Source organism: Ixodes scapularis, unplaced genomic scaffold (genome assembly GCF_016920785.2).
Source record: "Ixodes scapularis isolate PalLabHiFi unplaced genomic scaffold, ASM1692078v2 PGA_scaffold3__209_contigs__length_174095766, whole genome shotgun sequence".
In the NCBI taxonomy this organism is placed as follows: Eukaryota; Metazoa; Arthropoda; class Arachnida; order Ixodida; family Ixodidae; genus Ixodes; species Ixodes scapularis.
The window spans coordinates 155420343-155431300 of NW_024609868.1; positions in this window are offsets into that span (position 1 = coordinate 155420343).

Genomic DNA, 10958 nt, shown 5'->3' on the forward strand with positions numbered 1-10958 from the left:
GGTAATTGATAGCTTTTTGCGATATTTACACATTTTATTTTTGACAATTATCGCTGAAAATAAATATATTTTATTTAAACCGATAATTGATTTTTTTTAATAATTAATATTTTACTCATGTTTTTTTTTATAATTGATTTTTTACTGGTAATTGATTATATCATATGCGTGAATGACGTTTTAGCGAACAACGCCATTTGAGTGAATAATGGAGGCAGTCTGCAGCTGCTCGTTACAAAAATGTTAGCTTTCGATTGTTTCGATCTCGCCCAGAAGTTCGTTCATTTCCAACTTTCAATGAAAAAACGGTTAAAGTGCGGGCGAGCTGGTGTAAGTTATACATGACGATTGAAAACCTGAGTCTGGGGTTGGAAAACGGAAAAACGTGATGTAGAATGTATGGTGCCTGAATCGCGTCTACGACTGGTGTGTTTAGCGTCCTATCCCGCCCATACATGAAAAGTGGTCCCGAAGTGGCAACAGATGACGTCACAGAAGCCAGAGTGTCATGCTGTTGACTGTCGCGATCCTGGCGGTTGGCCATAGAAATGCTGGCGAAAAGCACAAGCGAACGCGAGTGTCGCTGTCGTCACGGCGTCCTAACTTGCAGCTGCTGTAGCTTCCGTGGACTGTCACAGTGGAGAGCGACCTGCAGCAGAACAGGCGTCGCCACATACACCACAACTATTGGGACGCCACCAGGTTCGCGACCAGCGACAGCATGACACTTTTATGACGTCATCAGGCGGAAATCGAGGGACCACTTTTTTGGACACGGTAAACACACCAGTCGGAGACGCGTTCCAGGCACCATAGTAGAAAGACAAAGTGACAGAGAGCATCTCTTCCATTTTTTAACCACAGTCTCAGGTTTTCAATCATCATGTCTAACTTTCGATTGGTGTTTCTCGTGCAGAAGTTCATTTGCGTTACAACAAAGCAGCTGAGTAGTTGGGCAGTGAAGTTTCGACAGGGGCCTTTGCTTGGCACGTAGCCAGGATTTTTTTTTTTTTTTGGGGGGGGGGGGGAGGGGAGGGGAGGGGAGGGGAGGGGAGGGGAGGGGAGGGGAGGGGAAAGGGAGGAGGAGGAGCAGGAGAGGAGGAGCACGCCCGCCCATGACAAGATGCTGTATGAGGGGGAGGAGGTCCCAGGAAAATGGAAGATTGCGGGGGGGCCCCATGGTCCTCCCCCCCCTGGCTAGGTGCCTGGTCTTTGCACCCCAGCCTTGCTGTGTCAACATTAACAGGGGCTGACAGTGAAGTGGCTAAAGACTTCTTATTTTGGCTTGAAATAGATAGCAGAAGCATCACGACATCAATTGAACAACATCATCATGAACCTATGCCCTAAACAGACCTCTTGCTTCGCTCCTAAGTGTAGCGTATTCATGTTCAGTCTGTGGTCGCGTCTCGTGAGTGACAGTGAGCTCCTTTTTCAAATCGTGCGGCGAAAAGATGTCACGCGCTGCGGGTCAAGTGCAGACGTTTTGCATCTCGCTGAAAGTTAGACGTGCCTGTTTTGCTAGATGTATTTATTTTGGATCTCTGCTACAGTTTTTTGTGAGTTTAGTGCATTATGCTTGTATCAGAAATCTGCATTTGTAAGTACCTTTTTTAAAAATTTGTTTAGCGGATTTCTCTATCCAAAAATAAACAAATCTGGCAGTGGTTTGTTAGTGGTTGCTGGCGGGGCCCCCAACATTGCCCAAGTTGTCTAAAATAGGTTCTAATATTCTGGTAGAATGCATATTCCACACTTTTTCTCTATAGCTACCACGTCATGCACTTTAGATGAAGGGAGCGCATACGTCGTCTCGGAGTGTTGGCTGGTGAGGAAGCTAGAGCAAGTCGTCTCCTACTGGCCACCTTACAAGCAAAAGCAGCAGGTCCTCAATGCAATTTTAGAGAAAGAACAGATTACACTGACTTGGTCGAATGACCCAGTGAAGATTCTTCACTCCTACATTAGGTTGGCGATTTTTTTTTTAATTGAGCGTATAATTGAGATGATCGTTTCTCATGCAGCCACACTGCAGCACGCTTCAGACCATCTGGTCGCAGCTGGCTGAGCACCCAATTTGGACTGACGGACCGGATGTAGCCCCAAGACAGGAAAGGGCGAGGAGGCCTGCTGGCCATATGGACAGCGACTCTTCGAACGATGCCTCAAGAGAAAGAGTGTGTCCCGGTATAAGGCTGTTCATTATAAATTATTATTCAATGTGAATCAAAACTTGCATGAATAACTTTAGCTCCTTATGCAATTGTAAAATTGCTAAATAGTTATAGTCAGTAACAGGTCAGTAACAAAGGGCAAGGGAAACGAAGGCTGGATAGGAGAAAGCAGACTGAAGGTAGAAGAGGTTCTTGTCCTCTCACCTTCAACACCCCATCTGTTTTCTCCTTTCCCACCTTCGTTTTCCTCGCTCTTTGATCTTGATTTATCACTGAGTGTCGGTCAGTCTGGTTAGTGCACGCACATTGTAAAATTCAGTAGTTAAAATTGAAAGAATGAAAGCACGAAAGATGTATACAGACAGCTGAGAGCTGTCAGTTAGCAACATTTAATTCTGGATGGAAAATTTTGTGCAGTGCCCGAAACAACCAACAGTGGTTCAGCCTTGAGCGAGCCTCCCCTCTGAGCAACATGGAACTGTCCGAATCATGTACTGCGCCCCTTTCGGCCACCGCCTCGGCCATGCGCTATGAGTGGGTATTTCATATTGCTGCAGACTGTACCACATCAGTTAGAATTGCTTGTCCTTGAAACCTTGCAAGCCAGTCCCCTAGTTAGCCTAGTTACACATACACTTTCAACTATCCTTGAGTCTACGACATTTATCAGCCTCAACTTTGACTGAACTCAACTCAACTCTCTAGAACCCAGTTAAAGCTAGCACGAAACTGGTTCTTGTGCCGTGTGATCAGTCTAATTTTTATAGTTATTTACTCGGAGACACACGTTTTATTTATTTTAAGTAGATCGTACTATATGTTTGATACCTTGTTGCTTTTTAGCGGCATTTACACGAGTACCAAAGCAGATTCGGGGCTAGGTTGCACATATTTTAGGCTAGGTGGTGCAAGCTATTGCCCGCTATGATGGGTGCCCCACTACTATTTGTCTATTTATGCAGCAGGTTCCTCCGCCATTTTTGCTCGTTTGGAATCTTGCCGGCTAGCCGGGATGCTATTATTGGCAGCTCGGACGCCTAAATGTATTCCTTCCCGAAAATTTTGCTGCTGCGATTCTTTCTAGACGCCTCCCCCTGCATTTCGAAACAGTAAGTGCCTCACAAACAATGGTTGCTGGCAGCGGTCCCGCGAACAGGTGCCAATTTACCTCCGTTGGGGAAGTCCGTTCGGTTGAACTGAGGTGGGGGAGCTCAGTCGAACTCAACTATCATTAGCGGCTCAATGACGGTTGGCGCTGCCGTGTAACTTTGGCTTATCGCGATGGACTCGACTGTCGTTGGACTCAATGGCAGCTGAGAGCGCCCGTGTAACTGGGTACTAGTGCACTAGCTGTCCAACGAAGCTTCCAGACAAAAATGTCCCCAGCCTGCACCCAGGGTAGTTCTCTCAGCCATGAAGTGAACAGGTGTTGACCATGGGGTCCCCAAGAAATGTCAGTAGTCTATAATGCCTTGTTGGTGGTCTTTGATTTCTGACTTTGTTGGGCTCAATCTTTCATACTTTCAAATATTATATACATAATCTATTTTCACTTACGTGGTACAATCGACACGGCGAGGACTCGAATCCAATCACGAAGCCTGTGATTGGATCCGAGTCCTCGACGAACTCTGACAGAGCGCTCATTTGCAATATGACCTAAGTTCACGCCGAACGCTGACGCAACTGCCGTGTCCATTACATGCTCAGAGTATGCGAGCAAGCAATGGTGGCCGGGTGTTGATACAAACTTTTGAAAAGGCTCTAAAAACAAATTTATGAAAGCTTTTATTTCAGACGACCATGCGATTGAGCTTTTTGTTCGCTGTTCTAGATAGCTCGGAAAATGGCACTCTGAAATAAGAAATAAAAAAAGTGCCTTAATTGTTCACCATACCTCTAACACAAGAACATTTGGGAACATGGTGCTTAGATATGCTGTAGCTTTGGGTTAAGCAATATGGCCTATTCTAGGCTCTAGGCCTGAGGCCACAGATGTGGCCTCAATCCAAACATTTTTGTCATCAGAGTTGCGCATTCTTGTGGTAGCATATTACAAAAGCAGTCTGCATGAATTGAGCGTCAGTCCTGCATTCCTTTTAATAGATTGCCAGAGAAGTGTCAGAAATGTGGGTAAGAGTTCATAAGTCCTACCTTTGTTTCAGGGAGCCATTGCAAAGGCTACACTGTAAAAAACACTGCTTACATACCTATAGTTTTTGTAGCATTGTTTTCTGTATCTACAAAACAGTTTCACTCTTTCTGATTCGGTCTAAGCATCTCTCTTTTTTCGTGTTTGAATGTCTTCTACTTCAGGTTCAGTCCTGCCAGCTTATCATGTATCAGGTTAGTTCGGGCTCATTATGAAATATCTCAAGCTAATATAGCTGGTCCCACTTTCAGAACACATTCAATTTTGCTCTTGGTTTTTATCTCTTGTGCACTCCTGCTTACTTGAGGCCGTCTTTTTTTTCTGCTCCCTACAGGGCTGAAGAGAGCCGCGTCTACCACAACCTGGATGCAGGGAACTTCTCCGAAGGGGTGAGAACATTTATGACATCTTGGCTTGTTAAAGAGCACGTAAACAGAGGATCGGGATTGGCTGAAGTGTGATGTCGTTGCTTGCTTTTTAATAATTTCTGCAACTCTGCATGCACCACCAAAGGTAGGTAATTTTGTAATTTCACGGCATCCAGTCCACAGATAGCAGTCGATGCGGAATGCTAGCCGTGGCTAGCTACTAGTTCAAACTTTTCTTGGAGGAAGCAACATAAGTAACCTCATATTAATGCCTTGCAATTTCAGCAGGATGCCCATGGTGCTATCGTTTTATCTATGCATGTTTGATAAACAACTTTTTCATCAGTGCACATTTTATCAACACTCATTACGCAACCTTAACTGTTGCGATGTTTGATTGGCACCGTGATAGCAAGCTACAATTCCAAACATGCCGCACTTTGTGCAGTCACCCCTTGCTTTGCAAGGGGAAAATAAATCTATTCTTGGGCTTGAACTTGCAGTGAGCCTTTTTAGAAAGCTATGCTAGCAATCAAAAGGGCGGATATGGGGCGCTGTTGGCCGAGCTTCGATCCTAAAGAGGTCTGGCGATATTCATGTTAACAAAAATCAATTTCAAGGCTGTCATGAAAAGGAAGCTATCTATGAAATGTGGCAAGATGTGTTGCTGAAACAGACAGTCTTCATCGACAAAGCAATTTGTCGGTGAGACATTCTTTGATGAACTGATTGCCACCAGGGGGTCTAGACAACATCTGAAATCTCAAGGCCTGCATGCTTCAAATTTGACAGTGCATAGGTAGGCCACTGCAGTGCACAAATTGAACACGAGTGCCGCATCTGCATTCGGCAGGGTCCTTGGTAGAGTTAGAAAGGGTTGCAAAGTGAACAACTTTCGAACATTGCCATGGTTTGAATTTACAAAGTTGCTTTCGATGTTGATAAAAGTAGAGTTCAACAGTTTCCTCTTTCTTTTTTGCAATTTTGATTCTAAAAATATTTGAAGATTTGAAATTTCTTGGTTTAAGTTAGAATTATTCGAAGATTAAGAGTTTTGTTCCAAGTATAAGTTTGTAAAGTTAGAAGTCTTCAAATCGCACGAGGGTCCCAGTTTCAGTTTCGAGTGATTTCTTAATTTTCTGATGTGTGAGCTCTGTTTAACTGAGTTTAAACAAAGCTTGCGGAAAACAGAGATGGGTACAGCTGTTGCTACCACCAGATAGCTTGCTGCATTTGCTGGGCAGGTCGGCACTCGGCCACTTAGCTTGCCTCTTTGAGCTGTGAGTCAGTCTCCTGCGACAGCAATTGTTATCTGCACAGTTCAAGCGTGGTTCAAGCGTTGAAGCAGTTGCTATGTGTTCTGAACATGTAGGTACCGATTGAATCCTGTTTCGTTAGAAGTTCCTCAGATCAAAAGTTTAAGCTTCGTCAAACTTTTGGACTTCACGGGTTCGAAGTTCGACAAATCTGTAGAGAAATAATGACTAAAATAGCCGAATTTTTTGACATGATAGGTTCAGTGTTATATTTGTTAGTGCCAAAGTTAGAAAGGTTTAGCATCTTTGAATTCTTCAGACCTCAGGTTTGGAAAATGTTTGCTTCATCTCTAGTTCTTGGTCTGATCAGTGAGAACACGAGCCCCAGCCGAATGCTGATGCAGCACTCGTGGTCTGTCTGCTTTGTGCTGGCCTATGTGTCAGCATATTTGAAGCAGGTCAAAATGCTTTAGGGGGGGGGGGGGAAGAAGAGAGGAGGTGCCTGCAAAACTAGAATTTCTGAGTGAGTAATGACCTGGCAACTACTTAGTAACCAATTTTCTGCATCTTATTCCCACAAGTGAGAAGCTGAGACTAATTGGTGTGTGGTAGAGTAGAACCGGATTTGGGAGGCACAAAAGGGGGCCCTGATAAGAGGCGAGCTTCTTCTTGCCCTCCTCCCTGGTGGTCATCGTAGCGCTTTTTGAATGACGTCGCATGCTACCCATGTGTAGATTGAACTACCAAGAGCGCCGTTTTGCTCTGCAAGCTGGCTTTCACTCAATGCAGACAAGCCCTTGAGGGAAAGCCAGCTTGCAGAGCTGGCTTTCCCCCAGTGCGCCTGCTGGCAATGAGGCCGCTTGAAATAAAAAAGCCAGCTTGTAGAGCAAGCTGGCTTTTCTCTTTCAAGAGGCCGTGTCGACCACCCGGAAGAGAAGAAAAAATTCTCTTCTGTAAAGGGTGTGGGGAGAGGGTGAGCGGGTGAGACCTTAAAAAATGAAGAAACGGCCACTGACTATCCGCGTGACGCGTCCCTCATGACATACAGACGCTCCTTTGAGAGCAAACAGCTTTCCTAAATGTGGCGTTCTTGTTTGTTGTCAAAATCATCAAAACTTTTATAGACACACACGCCTCCCTGACGTCACGCAGCTGCGGTGGTGCTGTCGACGGCACTGCGCATGCGCAGAAGCCTCAGTTCACTCGAATTCGGTTGCTGCGCGTGCGCAGTGCCCACACCTGGTGTGGGCAAACGCGGGCTTGTTAGTAAACATTGTGTCTGTCTATATCAAATTACTGAGTATGTCAGACTGGTAGAGAGTTGTTGCGAGTTCAATAAACGTTGTTGACTGTAATTTTATGTCTAAACTCAATGCTTTTTATTTTCTCAGCTGCCAGCAAGGCGAAGTATACGGACTTGAGCGAGGCGACGGTTCAAGATATCGCAGAGATGGCTGTGGTCATTTGTCGACCGTGATGGTGGGCGAAGCAAGAAGCAGGATGAAGAAATGGAAAAGGTTAAATAAAAATAGTCCCAGAAAATCCTCAGCCTTTTTTGTTTTAACAATACAAACCAGTTCTCAGTGAGTTTGTGCATCCCGACATTTGATCTCAAGTGGTTGATCTTAACTGATACAGCATCCACAGCTACTGCAAAGTGTGCAGGCAAAATGTCAGGCACAGGCTCTTGTTCTGCAGTGCGTCCATGAGTTAATTGCAAGGCTAACACCTAACTGCAAGTCGCTCACTAATGTGCGACCTCGGCTGTAGGGCCAGCGCCCAATCGCAAAGGTACGGCCTATGATTAGTTGCGAGGGATCGGCCTGTGTCCAGCTGCATGTCATCGGCCTGTGCCCGGTCAAACTTCTTCGCCTAGCACCTGACATCTAATGTACGGCTAATGCCCAGTTGCTTAACTCCGGCCTGCCTCTGATCACAGGACACCGGCCGATGCCCTGTTGCTAAACTTCGGCTTGCTTTCGGCCACACGGCATTGGCCAGTGCCCAGATGCTAACCTTCAGCCTGTGTCCTGACACAAGTCTTCGGCCGGCCTCCATTTGCTAAACTCCGGCCAGCTTTCAATCGCAGGTGATTGGCCAATGTCCTGTTGCGCAACTTCGGCTTGCTTTCGGCTACATGGCATTGGCCAGTGCACGGATGCTAACCTTTGGCCTCTGTCCATACCAAAGTCTTTGGCCGGTCTTCATTTGCTAGCCTTCGGCTTGTGTCCTGCTACAGGTCATCGGCCAGCCTCCAACAGCCAGTCCCCTCAAGTCTTTGGCCAAGGCCCACAGCCATGTTCGGGCATAGTAGTTTGACCAGCCTTAGGCCGGAGGAAATGTGAGTGGCCAAAATGCTTCAGCCATTGCCCGGCCGTTCATTTTGTGCTGCCTGGGTACGTAGCGTTCCGCGTTTTCGTTTTCTATTTTTTCAAAATTCGGCAAACTTTTTTCGGTGTTTATTTTAATATTCAATTTTCGTTTTTTTTCGACGTATATTTATGCCCACAAAAATTTATCGGCTTCTTTCGGTGAATATAAGATAAACACCAACGGACATCGGATCGGATTATCCTTGTACCTCTCATATTGGTGATCACTCAAAGAATAACGGCACAGATACATTCAAAGAGAAATGGGCACTTTATTTTGCAAATGTGTGCAACTGTTAAAGAAACAAGAAAAAAATACACAAGTATAAGCAAGTCAGATATGAAGCCTATGCCCAAAGTCATGGAACTTCACCTTCTCAATATCAGGATTACGTGATCTTAAATATAGTACAGACACACATGTACTTTCCCAGGTTCTCCTCGTTGATCCGCACTCTTCATTTCCTGTTAATATGACACTGAGCTTCGAGAATCCACTCTCAACGCTAACGATGAACACTGGCAGTCTGAGGAGATGAAGCGCTGACTGAGCCAAAATCGGCCAATCAACCAACTGTGACCGCCAAAAGAGAGACGGTGCGACGTTTTGAAGCACAACAGATCATGCAGAGCTTGCATGAAGTCAGTCTTCCTTACAACGAGTTTGAAAACACGCTCGTACATGGCGAAGTCATGGGGCATTTTGGACTCTTCACGTTCCGATCGATGATGCGCACATTAAACCAAAACGTCGTTATGACACCCGTGTATCCCATACATTCGGACACTTTTCAATAGACACTGTCGTTCCACTTTTTCGCCATGGCTCTGCGGCTCTGCGGAACGACTGGAAGTCCAAAGTGACCTTTTCCGATTAAAACTGAATTTTAGAAAATAGATTCGACGTACTTTATCGGTTTTTATCGGTTTAAATAAAAAATTCGGAACCTAAAAACACACCTTTACGGTTAAAACCAAATTTTCAAAAATGAATTCGGAGTAATTTTATCGGTTTTTATCGGTTTAGACCGTAAAATCAGAACCCTAAATATAAGTTTTACATGCATACTCAGTGTTAACTGTTATTATCAAGAGGCGGAGAACAGCTTTATTTTTAATTTTTTGAAGTGAACTGTGGTTATAAAATAAGATGTTTCAGGAAAAAAAAATTTAATTCTTAAAACAACTTCGTGCAACTACGGTCATTTACATGTATGAGGCACCACTACCATGCAGAAATATCAGCCATCACTAATAGGAGAAGCCTTGTATCAAGTGAGGAAGTCAAGAAAAACATTTATTACCATTGGGTCATTCCATGCCAAAGGAGACGGCAATTTTCGTCATATTTTGGATATGCTTGAAAGAAAGAATATGAATGAAGACAAATCTGAAAGTAAGGATGGCTAAGTTTGAGGGCTGAATTATGTTTATTTTTGCTGACGTCATGCTCCAAAGTGCAGGGAATTTGAGAAAACCTCCTGTATTTAAAAGAATTGCTGAAAAAAAAGATATTCTTACCACCTAATTTTACGTCTGCATGCAATCAAGCATAAATATATTCTGTCTTATCTTGAAAGGAAAACACCTTACGCCGCCATTTTGGCTCCAGACAGGCACTCCAAACCGAAGGTAATTTTTAAGATTTCTTGATTTTTTTTTAGTCAACTTGAAATTAAAATTTGACTAAGGACCTTTTTCTACTTATTTTCATAAACCTTATACTCGACTAGGTTGCATTACCACAGTAAAAAATTATTCGGACAGTTTTTAATTAAATGGTGAATATGACACTTTCTTCAAAAACTGCCCTATAGAGGGTAAAAAAAAGCCACGTGGGCAACGGTGCTCGCATTTTCTGAAATAGCCAAAAGTTTAACCGACCCCATCTGTTTAACATATCAAAAAATTGGAAAAGTACTTTTTGTTATTTTGGAGAAATTATTTTTTAAATATGAGGCAGAACAACATCGCCTCCAGGCGTCCACCTCGTCGGGAACGCACGCCGTCGTCTGCTACGGTCGAGTGAAACACTGCACGGGGTACTTACTTTCGTTAATTATATTTGTATAGCTAAAGCTGAGGATCTCGACATTATGACATGTCTATTTATAGTGACTAGAGAGTGCATATTTTTTTTCTCTAAAATATATGTCCGGGTGCGCTTGCAAGTTGAATAGCAACAACTCGAAATATTGTTTGGGATACTTTTTATCAAAGCCAAAACAAAGCACATTTGCAGCTGACCGACGTTTTTGTTTCTTATGTAGATAAGTATAAAATATAGTCAAGAAATACTATATCACATTTGGAATATCAGTGTTTTATTAGCTTTCAGTTCATGTCATAGGCTAGAACACTGCGCACGTCTGGAACGTCACGGGTGTGAACCGTCAGCTGCGATGTCTTAAATTCGCATGGAAAACTCTTCCTGCACGATGGACGTGGGTGTTATTTTAGCCACCACGTAATAATATTCTTTTGGCACGCTAATTTGAAGGCTTTAATTCCACTTTACATGTGCTCAGGTGACTGGAGGCAAAGCCGTCGTCTACTAACAGAGTTTGTGAACGCAGACGGTTCATTAAAATTGGTTAGCAGATGGCGCGTCTTCACTTTTTGGTCATACTGCGTTT